General features: G+C 41.3%; 1 long non-coding RNA gene across 2 annotated transcripts; it reads right to left on the bottom strand.

Moving 5' to 3' along the window:
* Window positions 1-896: 896 nt before the first annotated feature.
* Window positions 897-13,759, bottom strand: LOC102551825 (uncharacterized). 2 transcript variants are annotated; one of them, XR_015633436.1, is made up of 5 exons: window positions 13,208-13,759; window positions 11,760-11,880; window positions 11,116-11,308; window positions 6,633-6,900; window positions 897-1,617 (listed from the first exon to the last, which is right to left on the bottom strand). It is a non-coding gene; the product is annotated as an uncharacterized LOC102551825 (long non-coding RNA). The 2 variants fall into 2 exon arrangements; XR_015633437.1 differs by having other exon boundaries at window positions 6,633-6,798.
* Between the last annotated feature and the right edge of the window lie 4,543 nt (window positions 13,760-18,302).

Below are 18,302 nucleotides of genomic sequence, written 5' to 3'. Positions count from 1 at the left end.
GTTTGAGTGAGAATCGCCCTTTGTAGAGTCATATATTTTCGAGTGTTTGTTTCCCAAGGGATGGACTCTTTAAGAAGGATTAGGAGGTGTGGACGTGCCGGAGGAAGTGTATCAATGTGGGGTAGGCTTTGAGTTTTCAAAAGCCTACAACAAACTAGATGCTGTGGTGCACTCCTTTAATATCACCATGGTCTGAATGGTAGCCATCAAGAAAACAAGTGGCACCAAATGCTGACCAGACATGAGGCATGAAGAACTCTGATTTCCTGTCCTTAGGACCAGAACCTGGTGCTGCATTATGGAACTCATTGAAGAGGTTTCTCAAGAAACTGAAAATAGAATCATCCTCTGACTCAGCTATCACTCCAGGGATATGCCCACAGGACGCTGCTCCTACAACCCAGACACGTGTACAGCCGTGCCCATTGCTGCTCTCATCCGATAGCTAGGAAATAGCCTAGGTAGCCACCTACAGACCAGTGGGTAATTAAAATGTACTAGATAGAATGAGATTTTCCTCATCGATAAAGAATATAGTTATGAAATGAGTGGGAAAATGGGTGGAACCGACAAATAAAATATGAGTGAGATAACCTGGGCCCAGAAGAGAAACACTGTCTTTTCTCTCTTACGTGTAGAGCTTAGCTCCGAACACTTAGGTGGTTATTTAGTTACGTGTATTATGTACGTGGGAACACGTATAACATGACATGAGTGTGGAATTCAGAAAGCAACTTAGGAGAGTTGGTCCTCTCCCTTTACCATGTAGATCCTTGGTAATGAGCACCTTTACCCAGCTAACCATTGACAGCCTTCAAAGAAACGCATTGTTAACAAGACCGGAAAAAAAGGGTAAACACATTTAATTAACAATAACAAGTAGACACCAAATGTTTAATTCTTACTTTTAAATGTTTTATTAACCAAACACAAAATTTCAAGTCTAGCAATTTAATAATCAACTACAATGTAATGACATCAAAAACCCTCAAAAAACAAACAAAACCCAAACAAACAAATGTTCAAGATACTAGAAGTTATCTTTCTCCAAATTTCCCATAAAGAGAAGCAGAAAAGTTTAATAACTCAAAGTAAATGGTAAAATTTTTATTTGAGCTTTAGTAGAAAAATTTAGAGTTTGCTTAGAATAAAAGTAGTGAGGTCTTTGCTGTCTTTTCTTCTTTATTTTTTACTTTTGGAGAGTGCTTCTCACATTATAACTTTGGCCAGCCTGGATCTCTTCCTGCCATAGCCTCTATGCCTAGTTTCCTTCTTAAAATAAGGTTATCTATCTATCTGTCTGTCTGTCTGTCTGTCTGTCTGTCTGTCTATCTATCTATGTGTATGAATGTTTTGCCTACAAATGAGTAATTTAAGAGCATTGTAAATGTAGCTGCCTGGTTCCCAAGAAGGCCAGAAAAGACTGGTGCGACTGGTGGATGAGAGCTGCCGTGAGAGCACTGAGACCCAGCTTGGGTCTTCTGAACGATGCCCATGCATCCCTCCAGTTTTTGCTTAGTTCACTTTTGAAACAGAGGTGAGTGCTGCTGTCTGTCCCCTGTGTTTCTTCCCTTAAATCTTGGTTTGATGCAGTTGCTTTGCATGCTTGTTTCATTCCTTTAAATGAAATAGGAAAAGAAATTGTAACGATGGATATTCTTCCAGGCAACATAGCACAAAATAAAGTTGAGATGGAAACTATTATTTACTCTTAGGTCAAAATTGTTGTTTCTTATAGAGGAAACCGATGAGGTTGGTAGAAAAATAACCCCACCATTCTAAGAGTACACCCCTTCTCCTACTGCGCAATGATACTCTTGGACTTGGTTTTGGTAACAAAAGCAACAACAAAAAAAAAAGCTACTGCCCCTTTTCAGTTGCTTGGGTGTCTGAAATGAATAGGGAGGAATATTTAGATTGTGTTAAGAAAAATTTTGGGTGGCTTTAGTTTACTTCGTTTTTCACCTTTTATACATTTGTAGCGACGAGGGCTATACCCAACCAAATCAAAAGATGATTGAAAGCCATGGATGGGAATCTGATGGTATGGTGGGAAAATGCGTGGTGTCTATGATCCTGAGAGCGGGTTTCCATTCCACTCCAAGACACAGATCTCTCATGTGTCTTGGAAACATCTTTTTTAGTCGTGAAGTGAAAAAATACTTGTAGTAAAAATAAACTAAGTTCACCGAGCCACTGTCTGCTTCGTAGCACTCACCCGTGTGTGTGTGTGTGTGTGTGTGTGTGTGTGTGTGTGTGTGTGTGTGTGTGTGTGTGTGTATTATTTACTGGAAATATAACAGTAATTAATGAGCATGACTCCTTCTTCCATAGACTTTATCAGAACAACAGACAAGGTATACAGTAATAATGAGGCAAATGATTGTTTAAGAGGAGTCCTTTTTCATTTCCTTCTTATTTGTCATAAAAAGAATACCTTTTATGGGAATTAAGTAATGACCACAGATCCACTCTGTAAATCTACAGCTCTCCACCAATACTTATTACTGTGTTTATGAAAGGGCTTACCAAGTGCATACTTCTTAGACAGGTCTAAGGAAAGTAGAAAGGTAACCTAGACAACTAGCCAAGCCATGCCTGCCCATGATGGAGGAAGACAGGCAAACGAGGCACTTTAACCTACCTGTTCTTCCAGGTAAAAATACCGGCAAGTGCTTTGAGGGAGAGATGGGAAAACTGGAAGAGGCCAAGAGTGTGCTCAGGGAAGACTCTAAAGTAGCAGACACATTTGACCTGGGTCTGGATGATCAGGGTTCTGGTGGAATTGAAATCAGCAGAGAAAAGGTGATGGGGACATTAAAGGAGCGTACGGAACCATCACCTGTCTCGCAGCACTCACTGTCACATAAGGTGAAACCGTAGATACCAGAGAACAAACAACAACGGCAAGTCGTGTACTTGGGCTAGACTACACGAGGCTCTGATAGCAGCAGTTGGCTATCACTGTTTGGGGACAAACTCTAGAGGATCTTGAGTGCTGGGCTACCTAGTGTGGGCTGTTTTTAATAGTAGTGAGCTGTCATGGTGACTGAGCATGACAATAGCCTAACTGACACTGTGGGTCAGGAAGAGGACTCTACATCTGGGTGGTGGAGGGGCTGCCTTGATGAAGAGTTTTCAGACAGTGCTGTACTTTGGTTCTCCTGTGAACCAGGGCCAGAAGCTGCCGCAGTTGTGTGGTCTAGGAAACATGAAGAACTTTCGAACTCAAGAGCACTGAGGCATGTAGAAAACAAACTCCCTCTTCCAAATAGTATAGGACTCATAAGGTGATGCAAATAAATCACTTCCTTGGTGAAAATAAACGAGTCCTCACAACCTCAGCACAGTTCACTTTATCTGTAGTTTCAGATCACAGAAATAGGGAAGAGAGAAAAACGGTTCCTCTAAACACTAATCGGCTATGACTCAAAACCCCAACGAGTGCAAGCCAGACTCTACTTTTCACCCACTCAGGGCTGGGCCTTTCACATTTGGTAACAGCTGACCAGAGGCATCTTCATGTAATATTGGCTCTCCCAAAACTCCCAGGGGTTGGATGGAACAAGCTAATACAAACCCTTTCCTCATCCAGAACCAAAAAAGCTGTGGGGAAATGAGGGGCGGCTGGTGAGCCAATGGACAAGTAGCTGATGGATTGTAAGTTTCAGTTATGACTCACAGAGATACAGAAGGACGCCAAGTGGCCCTGCCCAACTGTTCTAGAGCTTCAAAACTAAAAGAGGAAAACCAGATGTTCACTTTTGAAAAAATGAAATACCAACTACAAATGCAAAACATAATTTTACTACCCAATGCATACCAGAGAGTAACTCGCAGAATCAGAACAGATTTTTGCTAGCCCTCACAGGGTGTGTGGAGGACAAATACAGAGAAAGGGCTGCATATTTCTCATCTCCCTTAGACATCCGTGCTGTGCTGTGCTGCACTCCAGGGAGTATGAGACACTGTCTTGGTATGCCCCACAGGGCAGCAATTAGCTTGTGTTTCATCTGTTTAGAGCCAGGAGCAAATGTATGAACAACCTACCTATTCCCAAGACAAGGATACTGACTGGTTAAGCAAGGGCAAGAGAGGTAGTTAAAGACTTCGCTCTATGACCTCATATCGAACAAAACAAAACAAAAAAACAAATGAAAAACTCATCTGGCATGAATTTACCAACATAGAGGAAAATGCTAGGAAACCAACCAGACAGATAAACTTTAGGAAAATATCAAGCATGGGGCTTTAAGTTGTTTTCATTAAAATAAGCAACTGGCTCCTGGTGCTGCCTTCAGGTATGAATGTAAAAGTGGAGGCAGGCAGAGGCTAAGCCCTTTCTCCTGGTGATAAGTAAGTTACTAAGGAGCATGGACCTCCAGGCCTTTTCTTCAAAAGCTTTACTCTGCTGCCTCAGTCTAAAGGAAGGTGTGTTTGAGGTTAAGACCTGAGTTCATGAATTCTATAAATGATAAAGAAGGTCCTAGAAAGGTCCCAGGGCACAGCTTGATATCTAGGGATTGCCTTTCGGCCCTATGCCACACCTCTGCTCTGCCTACATCTGAACTACATCCAAAATCCTCAACTCAATTGCGAATGACTATAACCCTTCCCCATTCAGTCCAAGATTTCTTGACACCCCACCCACCTCCCGGTTCTTTTCTGGGATAGCACTCTACGTTTAGGGAAAAAATAAATGGAGGTTGAGCGAGTCCAGGGAACCTTTTCTTGGCAATCCACTGTGAAGATGTTTGGGTAAGATTTATTTTAACACAAACCTAAATGAGGACTCTGAGGGTTCCAAGGGTGAACTTGGACTCAGATACCCTTCAGGCTGATTCGCTGGACTCCAAAATGCTGGAAGTAGGTCAAGAGGAACGGAGTTCAAGCTCAAAGCTGGAACAGGTATCGCTTAGAAGCAAATGTCGGAGTCTTGGTACATCAATTTTTCTAAAGCTCTAACCCATACTCATTCAAAAGTGACAGCCGATGACCAGCCTCCAATGAATGCTTATAAATCTACATAGGTTGTGTTTTGTTTAATCAAACAATCGAATTACCTTAAATTTATAAGATACAAAAGCATAAACTTTCTCTTTTCAAGTGGTATATACTTACTTTTTTCTCTGCTGTGAGATTGTATAAAGAATTTAAATAATTTCTTTAAAATGATTATTATAATTGAACTAACTAACTAACTAACTAACTAAATAAATAAATAAAAGGACATGAGGGTTTCTAGGTATGGTGAAGGAGAAAGTTTATTATATCTATGAGGAAGACCATAGCCAGAGGCAGGGACATCTGGGAGGCCCCAAAGTGGGTTTGACTAGACTGAGACAGGCCATGTGGGAGATAGCAGAAAGGGGAGGGAAGTGGGAAGAGCCAGACCAAGGAAGGTAAAGACCAGAAGAGATGGCAGGTGACAAAAACAGCCGCGTTATATAGGGAAGGGTGACTGGACGAAGGGCAGCCCAGGGATACGCCGGTGCAGGCTACGATAGGTGGCAGGATAGTCCAGCAGCCTAGAGAGTCCTGCAATAGGTAGAGATTGAGGGATGCTGGAGAACCTGGTGGCCAGTAGCCATGGATACACCGCCTAATCCCTACTAAGTAGTGCCACTTGCTGATGACTATGTATCCAATCATATGAACCTATGAGAGGAGGGGCATTCTTATTCAAAGTACCACACCCTGCATCTTCCTTCTTCCTGGAATTTATGGTTTCTGGCTTGTCTGTAGCCTTTCCACTCTGTGTCCATACCTGCCTGATGTCTGAATCAATATTAATTGAACAGAATAGAAAGCACCACATGAAAAAGACATGAGAAATTCCTTACAGAAGTCTTTAACAGAGTTCTTTTTAAGATTGTATTCATTTATTACATATAAGTACACTGTAATTGTCTTCAGACACATCAGAAGAGGGCGTCTGATCTCATTACAGATAGTTGCGAGACACCATGTGGTTGCTGGGCTTGGAACTCAGGACCTCTGGAAGAGCAGCCAGTGATCTTAACCACTGAGCCATCTCTCCAACCCTTTAACATAATTTTAAAAGGGATTAAATTATTTACCCCAATGGACTCCAACATATTCATACAGCAAACATATCTTTACCGGGCAATATCTGTACTCTGCTTTCAACATTAAATATCTGTTGTATAAAGTCACTCTTGGCTTATTTGCTGTTTCTTAAGAAATGATGACAGCAGGCAAACAGACTAAGTGCATTGCTCTCCAGGACAAGCATATAGGAGAGTACATAATTTAAAATTAAAGGTATGCAATAATTTAGGATGTAAAAGTTAATTACATAGAAATCGAAGGCAAGTAAGGTTAATTGTTACACTGTTCTCCTAAAACAGTAGTTCTCGACATGTGGGTCACTACCCCACTGGGGGATCACAAGACCCCTTCACAGGAATCCCCTAAGACTATCAGAAAACACAGACATTTACAGTATGATACATAATAGTAGCAAAATTACGGTTATGAAGTAGCAATGAAAATGATTTTATAGTAGTGGTCAGCACAGCATGAAGAACTACATTTGAAGGGCCACAGCATTAGGAAGATTGAAAACCACTGTCCTAATGGAAGGTTAAACAAATAATCTGAGCACATACCAGCATATCGTTGATCATAAATGACCTCCATGGGTATTATTAACTTGTCTGTGAGGGCCAGCGAACATTCCAGTCTCTTAGAATGTAAAAGGTATTTTCACAAAAATAATGTCACTGTACCAGATCACCATGAACACGTGCTCGTGCATCCTGCCTTGAGTCCTGCCTTGAGAAATCATCAAATTAAAAATAGAATTGAAGCCAAAGTCTTTTCTAAATAAATGTTATCTTGTTTTTAAAAATAGAAATTCAAACCACAATCTTCTTCCTGAATGGAGAAAAAAATAAAATATTCATTCTTAAAAATAAAATAAAATGAAAACGTGAACCAGGATCTTCTTCCTGTTTCAAACAAAGCAGCGATACACAAGCTTCATGTATGGCACGTTACCTTAGGACCAGCATGGCAATAACAGATCCCTTCATTCAACTTTATCACAAGTTTAGATTCAGGCAAAGGTTTTTACAATTGTGTTGTTAAAAATTCTTTATCAATGGAATCTCTGCTGCTACTCAGTTGTTAAATTGTCCTATTTAGGTCTACTGTCTGTTTTCTCTTCATATGTGGGGATACTCACTATTCTATCTTTCATATAGAAAATGCATTATAAAATTTTATATTCAATATCCATTTATATAAATGTATGACTATAGTTTATAGTTTTAAAACACTAGACAATTGTTTGCTATAGACAATCAGAAAGATAGAAGGAGAGGTGGGTCAGAGGTGAAAAGAACTGACTGGCTTTCCAGAGGACTTGTGTTTGATTTTCAGCAATTATGTCACAACATTTGGAGCTAAAATTTTAAGAGATTCATCTTCTCCTCTGGCCTCTGAGGGCATAAGGTATCCATATGGTAAAAGAAATCATGCAAGACCCAGAAAAAGGAGAAAAAAAACACACAGAAATCCCACATAATTGGTCTCAACTTCTGAATCTCACTTCCACAGTTTTTTGTTTTGTTTTTCGACAAAGGTATCTTGGCCATATTAGTTTTCTAAACCCTTTATGTAATATGTGATGCCCACATAATAAAACTTACTGTAGATTTACAATGGAAGATGGGCTACTACTGGATGCTGAAGGAAAGCATCATTTCCCTGGCTCTGGGAGCTCTCCTGGGGTGGTCTGCTTTCCCTGAGTGGCGGACAGTTGGCTTCTTTGGGAGCACATTATTTCAGAGAAGGAAAACCAGATGTTGCAATGTCCTGAATTACATTGTTCCTCTCAGGTAATCATACCTCTCCATTTTACATCTACTTAGTTATGTGATTGACGTTTGAAAGGCCTGGACAGATGGCCACAGAGTAAAACCTATTTTGTTATAGGTATGCATTGGGGAGGAAAAGTATTTCTTGAAAGTTTGAGAAAACCATTCAAGTATCACTGGGTGTGTGTGTGTGTGTGTGTGTGTGTGTGTGTGTGTGTGTGTGTGTGTCTACACATACATGTATGTGTATGATACATATGAGGATGATATATATGAGTGTATATGCATTAAAAATATGAGTTATATAGACAAGAACATTTTTAAATGAGACTAATTTTTAAAGGTTTCCAAATACAAATAGGTATAATTAGAGATTCTTACACATATATTGGATGGTTATAAATGACTGTTTAACCACTGATTTCATTTTCTGAGAGTAGAAAACAAGTCTTTGTTCATTCTGAAATATTGTTTTGAATGAGAAGCTTATGAATTTCTGTTTATCATTCATTCAGTAGGTTTTAATTGGTACTTTACTAGCCTGGTTTCTGAGCACATAGTCTTTGTTTTGTGCAATTGTTTGGTGTTCATGGTAAGGAGACAGACTGAAGATGGTATCTACCAAGAAGTGGACCCTGTGGGTTTTCAAGTGGGTACAAGAGAAAGGTTCAACTTCAGTCTGGAGATGGGTCAAAGAATTCCTTCAAACGTTATGATATTACATTTGAGCAGAGCGTAGAGTGAGTCATGACACACAGGCAGGTACAGGAAGAAGGGAGAGGACCTTTCCAGAGGAAGGAATTGAGCAACCACAGATTCCAAGACATGAGGGAGGAGGAGGAGGGGGCTATGTGCTTGCTGCAAACGGTAAGATCAGTAGTCATCAGATTGGCATGCAAAGGCGGAGGAAGCCAATACCATGGGTGTAGAACAGATCACAGAAGGCGAGCCTCATTTACAGGCCGAAATTTAACTTGTGGGCATTGAGGAAACTGCTAAGGAATTTATGGCAGGAATGCAATGCTGACATTTCGAGGAAGGCATGGTAGTGACCATTTGGAGGAGTGATTAGAGAGGATGGCTCTGGTGACCCAGAGAGCAACCACAAGGCAGTTAAAGTCATGGAGCTGAGAGCTAACACAGATGGTGTGCGTGAACTGCTCTGCCTTCGACTTACATGACAAATAGGCATTAGCACCTCTGTCCATCTCCGTCCTATGCCGTCTCACTGCTCTTTGCCTTAAGCTGCTAATAAGTGAAGTCTTATGTGGCTATTTTCCAAGTTGCTGAGTTTTTAGCATGGTTGCAGGCCTATATTTCATACAGTAAATATAACCACTTCTGGTTGGATGCAAAGGTATAGGCAACAGCATAGTTCTTATCGGGCACCGAGGGAATAAGAGAGGCAGAGAGGTAGTGTTCAGTGGGCAGAGCCCTTCAGCCTGTGAAAATGAAAGTCTCTGGAGAGAAATAGCCATGCTGTCTGCACAGCAATGCCAGTCCACAGTGTGACACTGAACTGTAGGTGCAATGACTAAAAGGTAGATTTTATAACATCTTTATTTTGCCATATTACAAACGAAACATAGTAGAACTTCTGTGCAGTTCTACAAAGAAACCTACCCAAGAGTGGAATACTGAGTCTGGTGAACTGAAAAATTCCCAATCTCTTTCTCCAGTTATCTGTGTTTTTTCCTGTCATTCAAACCATGCGGCACTCTAACAGAGCATCTTTAGTAGGGGGAAATGACTCTACTGTTTTCTGTTTCTTTTTCCTTTCTTCAAGATTGAGGCTCACTGTGTAATCCTGGCTGGCTTCAAACCCGTGATGATTTTACTACCTGGGCTTCCCAAGTGCTGGGATTATATATGTGCACCACTACTCCTGGTAAAAACATTATATTTTTAGAGAGGAATAAACTGAGATCCAGGGATGTTGACACACCATATGCTGCTTTCTCATGGACAAAACAAATCCCAGGCAATACACAAATGGATTCTCCAAATCTTCAAATATGGGACGGGGGTCTCTCTAGTTAGGACTTGTGTTTTTCAGTATAATTTATTTTTTCTTGGTCTTTGATAAAGTTATGTACTTAATGTTTATTGGCTCCAACTCTGAATTTTTCCGATAGTTTATACATTCCGATGGTTATATTGTACTTGACCTTTGCTCTGAAGTCTTTGCAATAGACTCTCTGTTAAAGGCACTTCCAGTTAGAATATAATGTAGATTTCTAGTAGAACTCTGATGTGATTATTAGCCAGTGTGACTTTAAGAAAATAGCAGAGCCTGACTTCAAAGCAGCCATCTAAAGAGACTGGAGATAGTGATGTTCAAAGTATCCACTTACTGGAACACTTATCCTGTGGCGGGAATTCAAGGCATACTTGAAATTCCTTCCAAACATTTTCTCCTATGCTAGTTAATGAACTATTCAGCACACTTATTATCATGCAATCATAGGTTGACTCCCCCCCAAGGAGCTAAACAATTTGACCATTTATAAAATTATAAATATATGAATTTATGACCAAATTCATAAAATTTGGCTTCCAGAGGTTCCAAACAATGACTCAGAAATCTAAAGACTGCAATAAACAAATTGGAGCCGTATCCAAAGTTTTCCTTGCAAGCTTGACGCCAGTCAGCCTCCCATCACTGGGGAAGTACTCAAGACGATCAACCTATAAAAACGTTCAACTTTAGTTGGTTCAACTTCTGCCTATTTGGCCCCATTGCTTTGGGCCTGTGACCTACAGAACATCATGGCAGGGAGTGTGGTAGAACAAAGCTGTTAACCTCATCACAGCCAGCCAGAAAAGAGACAGAGCAAAGATCTGAAGTCTCAGTATATTCTTCAGGGAACGCCTCCATTGGCCTACCTCCTCCAACTAGGCCCCAGAGCCTAAATCTTCTACCACTGACAAATAGTAATGTCAACTGGGACAGAGTGGGGGAGGCTTTTAGGAAACATTAGAGGTATGAGCTGTAACACAATGTATGTGGGTTGACAGGGATAGCCCTCGACAGTATCTAATCCTGTCTCTTTCTTCTTCTACTTGCTTTCACATTTCCCTGAGTGGCGCTTGCTTTTCTTCAGAGTACTTATCTGTACCTGCCACAAACCAAGCTCTCCCATTAAGAATGTACTTACCCCAGAGCACAACCTCCATTCATGTGTCTGTTTTCTTTATCTGTCACACTAGAATCAGATCCATTCATAGCTAGTCTCTGAATGTATATTGCATGGGTAAAATCAAAACTTACTGTACTTTCCTGAAGTGATTTGCCCCAGTTTCATAATTCTAGCATTTGATGAAAATATTCATTTTGGGGGCTGGAGAGTTTGTGCAGTGGCTCAGATTAGTGCCTGGTCAGCAGAGAACCGGGGTTCCATTACCAGCACCCAACATAGTGGCTCTCAACTGTATGTTACTCCATAGGATCTAACATCTGGCCTCTGTAGAGAACAGACATAAACGCGACACACATAAATACATGCACAAACTTAACATAAAAATAAAGAAAACTTTCTTTAAAAGAAGATATTCAAAGAAAAAGAAAGAAACTATTCACACAGAGTGATGGCGACACATGCCTTTAATCCTAGTACTCAGGAGGCAGAGACAGGTGGATCTCTGCATTTGGGGCCACTTTAGTCTACAGTGAGTTCCAAGACAGCCAGAGCTACACAGAGAAACCCTGTCAAAAAAAGGAAAGGGAGGAAAGGAAGGAAGGAAGGAAGGAAGGAAGGAAGGAAGGAAGGAAGGAAGGAAGGGGAAATAAAATGAAACAAAATAAAATTTTCGCTTTAATTTTGATGATTGGCCATGTCACGTCTTCTATTTTTGTTACTGTTGTTTAATATATATGGAGTGAAAGAGACCCTTTGTTTCATTAGCAGTACAGACCTTTTCTTCTCTTCAGTTTTTGCTTAAAGTGACCATTCATACTTTGCTTGTCTTCTGGGGTTTGCCAAGTTCTGCCAACTGTATTTGATTGCCATAGTCTTACAGTCTTAGTGCCAGAGCTCTGTGTCAGAGAGATAAGAACAGAAGGGTACTTCAGAAGTTCAATGTCTGCTTTGGAGGACAGAGGAATTCAGGAACTAGAGGAGGAAGAGGAGGAGGAGGAGGAGGAGGAGGAGGAGGAGGAAGAGAGAGAGAGAGAGAGAGAGAGAGAGAGAGAGAGAGAGAGAGAGAAAACCATGTGAGTGTGCATCCTTAGAAGCCCTTCTCCGAGAAGGAAGAGCCCAGGGAGGAGCTTCTAAGAAATCCTGAGGGATGCTCATCCAGGGCCTAGACATAGATTCTCAGCTGAAGATGGACATGTGAAATAGAAATCCAAGAGAAAGAACCCAAGAGGTTGTATCGTCCAAACTATGGGCTTTTAGAGCATCACATGCTCTGCCCCTTCTCCTGCCTCATTTGTTGCTCTAAGCTTCCCCTCACCATCTAATCATGCACAACAGAGGCCTGTTTTCATAGCTACCTGTTCTCATTCCTCAAATAGTGACTTTTCTAGCACTATGACTGAACTAGCCCTCCAGACTTGTAATACCAGCCCCCTATTCTCCTTAAAGTACAGACCCTGGCTCCCACTGATGACTTATCATCTGTACCAAGCTTCTGACTAGAAATTCAAATATAACATTTATTTTTCTCTGTGCCCTAAAATGCTCTTGTCAGCCCTGTCTTCAAAATACATGCCACAGTAAGATGATTTCTATACTTATCTGCTGTGAACACCCCCATTTAAACACCATGCATTTTCCTTGTACTGGTACAGCACCATCTTAATGGGCTCCCAGATGTCATTTTTGGCCTTCACTCTCATCACTAGGAAGCATCCATAAGCATGCTTGAAAATCCCATAGTAAGTTTGTCGTGTCTTTGATGTAAAGCCTTCTTTATCATTCTTCTAGAACACTCTTGTAACACACCTGCCTCAGTATCTGTAGTTCTACTTTCTCTGCCTAGAACGTTCTTTCCCTTCCCACCACATGAATGACTTGTTCCTACCGTCTCTAGGTGTGTTATCCTTGTCCTCAACTAAAATGGCCTCCTTCTCTTTACCAACCTTTACCCCTTCCCTCTTCAACGTCTCTCCAGCACATCTATAGGCATACAGCAGCCACCTCTCATCCATGTTTGAGACCCTCAGTGGATGCCTTTAGCCAAAGATAATGTAAGATAATGTTGAACCCTGAAAATGTTTTCATATACATACACAGGTTTAATACCTTTTCGAGATCCCCTAAACATTTGTGTACAATGACCAGACTTTTGTAGTGTGAGATGGGGCTACAATACCAGCTTGAACCTTTTTTCCTCACAATTTCAAGAGGAATTGTTCTTACCATGGTCTTGAATATCTCCATGTACATTTTTAAAACATATTTATTGTTCTAGGTTTTCATTGCTGTGTTGACACAGTGACCAAAAGCAACCTAGGGAGGAAAAGGATTATTTGGCTTAAAAATTAGAGTCCATCATTTGGGGAAGACATGGTAGAAACCTAATAGCAGAGGTTATTTTTTATGTAACCCTAGACTATCTGCCCAGGGGTTACACTGCTCATAGTGTGATGGGCTTTCCCACATCAATCATTATTCAAGGGTGTAGTTTAAATTTTTTTCAAACCTACTTTTAATGATAGTTCTTAAATGCTTTAACCTCCCTTCTAGCCCACCACCCACCAGAGGTAGTGGCAAAGAAAGGATACAGGGTGAGCGGACTTGTTTGGAAATGGTTCTTTGGACCAAATCCCATCTTCATTGTCAGGAAATCAGCAGATCAGTTTACAGGTCAGCAGCAGCAGCTCGATCCACTTGCAAATATTTCATGGATACACCAGCAGTCCAGTTCGGTAGAGTTGGGATAGCAACCCGAATCAGCAGCTGTGGCATGGCCTAGCAGAGACAGCCAGGCTTTAGCCAAATCTGCAGGAGTGAGCAGGATGGGCCAGGACCAACCAGGATACTAGAAGTCCTCGGTTGTGCCTCTCTCAGAAAGCAAAGATCCATGAAGATGTAAGACAGAGTCCATGAAGATGAGAGACCAAGAAGCGTTGCACAGCTAACTCTACAAGTAAGCCCTTTCACAGTCTGTTGAGACCTTCTTATACGCCCTCCAAACATCATGTGTTCCCCCATTGGTCTTGCCTCACTATGTATATGTCTTGCCTCAGCATAGGAGTCTGAACTCCATGTGAGTCTGTATCAACTGACATCACACCACCAATCAGCCTGGATCTGTAGAAGTGGCAAGAAGATGCAGCACATGACCAGAAGGTTTTTTTTTCTTGATGTGTTTCTCTCTATGGCACTCTACAACACTTGTAACTTGAACCAATACATATGTGTCATTAGTGAAGAATCCTTCATCACATGTCCTTCATGTGCGTGCCTCAGCAAAGCACCATCCAACACAACTGACTTTCCAAAGAACCCTTACATTTCCACTTCACAAGCACGCATCTTGATTAATATTTGTCTGCAAGCCAATCTTATGAAAGCATTTTCTCAGTTGAGGGTCCCTATGCCCAGATGACTTGACATTCTGTCACGGTGACAAAAACTAACCAGCATGCTTATTGAGTTGGGAAGATTCATCTTTCTACCAAAGGACACATTTTGTGATGACTCTTTGCCATATCTCGATAGCTGGTATCATCACCCATGCGCTCTGAGTGCATTCAGCAAAATGTGCATTATTTTAATGCAAGCACTGTGGGGCCAAGAACGTCACTGTCATGACTCCCAAAAGGCTAGTGTATGGCTTGGGGATGTACTAGATAAGGAAAGAGCAAGAGAGTGTAAGACTTAAGCCTATTACTCAGAATAGCATGGAATTTAGACCATTTATATAGGTTTATTTTCATCTTTGCTTTCCCACAGGTACCTGAGGCTTTAGAAAGCAAAAGCTCTTGTCAGGGAAGAGTACTACACTTTCTTTCTTTCTTTCTTTCTTTCTTTCTTTCTTTCTTTCTTTCTTTCTTACTTCTTAGGTTTTTACTTTCTTTATGTTACTTTCATTCTTATGAGCCATTTGCCTCCGCCAATGTCAGAGCTCACACTCGTATTCCGCAACCATGCCCAGCACTGAGCAAACACATGAAGAAGAAGTGAACTGTGGTTCTGTTGGCTCCCACGTGCTGAAAAGGTAACAATCTGAGGCCTTTTGATCAAAATGTGGAGGGAGGTGACCAGAGAAAGGTGGGGTTCATCCTACTTAGAAAAGCAGGAGCATGAGGTGGGGCCAAGATTGTAGGAATGAGAATGAAAGGACAAGCAGGCCATCCAACACGGCCTGCAAGAGTGGAGACTCATGCATTCTAAGATCAATAGACGATTGCAAGCAAGCTGGACCAGATGCTATATGATCTTCACTGAGTTCTCTGGGGATAGCCTGTCCTAGGAAACAGAGAAGCAATGTCTGTAAGAGGAGTGAACCCCGTAATTGGCCATAGCCACCGTTGGTCCTGAGATTTACATGAGGAGAAAGTTGGCAGTAGAGCCATGAAGTCTGTATAGTGTTTGCCTATCCTCTCTGACAGACTGTAAGCTTCTGGGAAAATATGCTATCTGTTTAATTGCTAATCCTGGTACAAAATCTGCACTCTGGGCAAACACATGAAAGAAAAGCAAAGAAAGAAAAAGAAAGAAAAGAAATTGGATCTTTTCCATCTTAACTATACCTATGGGGACACAGAAAGAAAGAACTAGAATGTTCTCCTTCAAATGCAATTGATAGAAATCTTGCGTATGGATTAGTTGGCTAATGGTAAAGGCTTTGAAACCTCCTCTCCCCGACCCAGGCATGGATCTTTCAAGCAGCAGATTCATATTCTGATAGGTTCATTCTTCTCTCTGAACAGTAAAGATTTAAAGTTTAGATCACTAACCATAGGGATTTTAAAAGAACCATCGAGCTGGAGAGATAGCTCGGTACGTAGGAGCACTTGCTACTCTTTCAGAAGTTCCATTTTTCAGTTTCTAAGAGCTATGGGGAAGCTCACAACTGTCTGTAACTGCAATTCCAGGAGATCCAACTCCCCCTCTGGCCTCTGAAGTCACTTAGTCTGCATGTGGTGCATATACAGACACACACTCATACATGACGATGTTTCAGGCAACATTTAAAAAATATATTTTCCTGTGTATTTTATTTTAAATTATATTTTAATTTTTTAAAAATTAAATAATTAATTTAAAAATTTTATAATAAAATATATTGAAATTTATCCATCCCCTTTTCTCCCTTAAATTCCTCCCATGAAGCTGCCTTGATTTATCTTAAAAATAATGACCTCTTTTTCTTTAATTTTTATTACATATGTAGGCATATCACATACACAAACACACACACAAAGTTATATAAATACAATCTTCTCAATTCACTTAGTGCTAACAGTGTCTAGGAGGTCAGAGCTGAGCACTTGTACAATCATCCTTGGGAAAGACCATCTCTGCTGACCTACTGATCCTGGTTGCCTATAGTTCTTTACCTAAGGGTCAGGTGCCATGAGATTCCCCCTTTCATATCACCATGTCTATTTGGTGGTGTAGTTCTTCAGGTCTTCTTTGGCAGCCTTTTGTCTTGTTTTGTTTTTTGAAAAAGCACACACACTGTTTTCAAGTTTAACTTACTTATGTGGCATTTGGTTGGTAGTTTGAGATCAATTTCAAGTATTTCTTTGTTTTGGGGTTATCTTTTCTGGGAACCTTTCTGGGCTTCCTCAGCATCCTGAGTTAATGGTCATGGTGGGGTTCCCCCTTTAACCTTCCTCTCTTTTTGTTTTCCCTTTATCTCCTCCTTTACTTCGAATATCGAGAGAGGAGAGTTCATTTGCATGCTGAAGAGCACAATTGTGGCTGAAGAAGAAGAAGGTCTGATTGAAGTCTGAGAATGGAAAGAGAAACCACAGCCATGTGTGCTGTGTGACTGCTCAGTATGAACCTCAAGGTATGACCAAATAGCTCTGCTAGGCTTCCTGTTGGTGAGAAGGGAGTCCCAGAGCAGGGAAGGTGGCTTTCCTGTCCTGTGACATTGATGCACTGGGTTACCTTTTTCCCTTTGCGCCCTGTCCCATAACGTTGAGATGTTCGGTTATTTTCTTCCCTCTTTGCTTCTTGTTTCCTTCTAAGCAAATGATTTTCCAGGCAAGAGAAGAGTGCTTTGAATTCAGGTCAGTGACATCTATTGAATGTTACTTTGTGCAAGAGAGCTCTCTGCAGGTGATGGGAAACCTGGGTTCTCTGGTCTGCCTGGGACAGAACATTTCTATGAATGTGGGTTCAACCAGCTAGGAGCCTCCTTTCTGGGTGCCTTTCTCTTTGTACCCACATCCATTTTCATTAGACAACCACATCTGTCTTAATTAGGGTTTCATTGCTGTAAAGAAACAACGTGACCATGGCAACTCTTATAAAGAAAATCATTTAATTGGAGCTGGCTTAAAATTTCAGAGGTTTAACCCATTATTGTCATGGCAAGAGGCCTGGGGCCACGCAGGCAGACATGGTGCTTGAGGAGCTGAGAGTTCTACATCTGAGTCTGCAGGCAGCAGGAAGATACTGAGACTCTTCCAACAATGCCACCCCTACTCCAAAAAGGCCACACCTCTGACAGTGCTGCTCCCTATGAGCTTATGGGAACCATATTCTCTCAAACCACCACAACCTCCTTCCCTCATTTCTCTAAAGCAATCCTCAAACCTTTTCCTTCCCTCCTATTCAATTACTATGCAACCAAACCAGGTAGTTTCCTGTCACAAAATCTCTAAGCTGGCATTTATAACTTCTATTCTTGGTGGAGGCACGGAGAGTGCACATCTTTAATTCCAGTCCTTGGGAGGCAGAGGTAAGCACATCTCTGTAAGTTCGAGGCCAGTCTGGTCTGTGCATGAATTCCAGGACAGCTAGGGTTTTGCAAGGAGATCCTGTCTCAAAAGACCAACCACAAACTCAAATGATCCTCCTAAATGAATCTATGTATAGTTTTCCCTTTGGCTGTGTAGACATCTCTCAGTCCTAGTATCTCCTGTGGATCTGCCCATCCCTAAACAATTCTTTCTTAGGTTGCAGGATAAAGGACTGATCTAAATGAGAAACTTTCAAAACTAGAAATTCAGATCCTCCTAAACCACAAATCATTTTAGGTCTCCCCATAAAGGGGTAGATGCAAATTTGTTCTTTAAATCGTTCTTCCTAGAGGCCTGCATCCCAGACATCACCGAATAGCTATTCTGAGGTCTCAGTTAGGGTTTCAACAGCAAGATATTAAAGTGAGCAAGCAGGAGAAATCCCAATTGGGCCCTGAGTGGAGCAGATGCTGAAAGGTCTGTTTCTGCTCGTGTGCTTAGTGCGCCACCTACTGACACAATGTCGGAGACGGAAGGAGAGCCTGAGGTACCAGGAAGAGAAAGGCAGCTCAGAGTTTTGGTGGCTTTCC

This window comes from Rattus norvegicus, chromosome 11, assembly GCF_021556685.1.
Source record: "Rattus norvegicus strain SHRSP/BbbUtx chromosome 11, alternate assembly SHRSP_T2T, whole genome shotgun sequence".
Taxonomy (NCBI): domain Eukaryota; kingdom Metazoa; phylum Chordata; class Mammalia; order Rodentia; family Muridae; genus Rattus; species Rattus norvegicus.
This window is presented reverse-complemented; position numbering and strand designations above follow the sequence as displayed.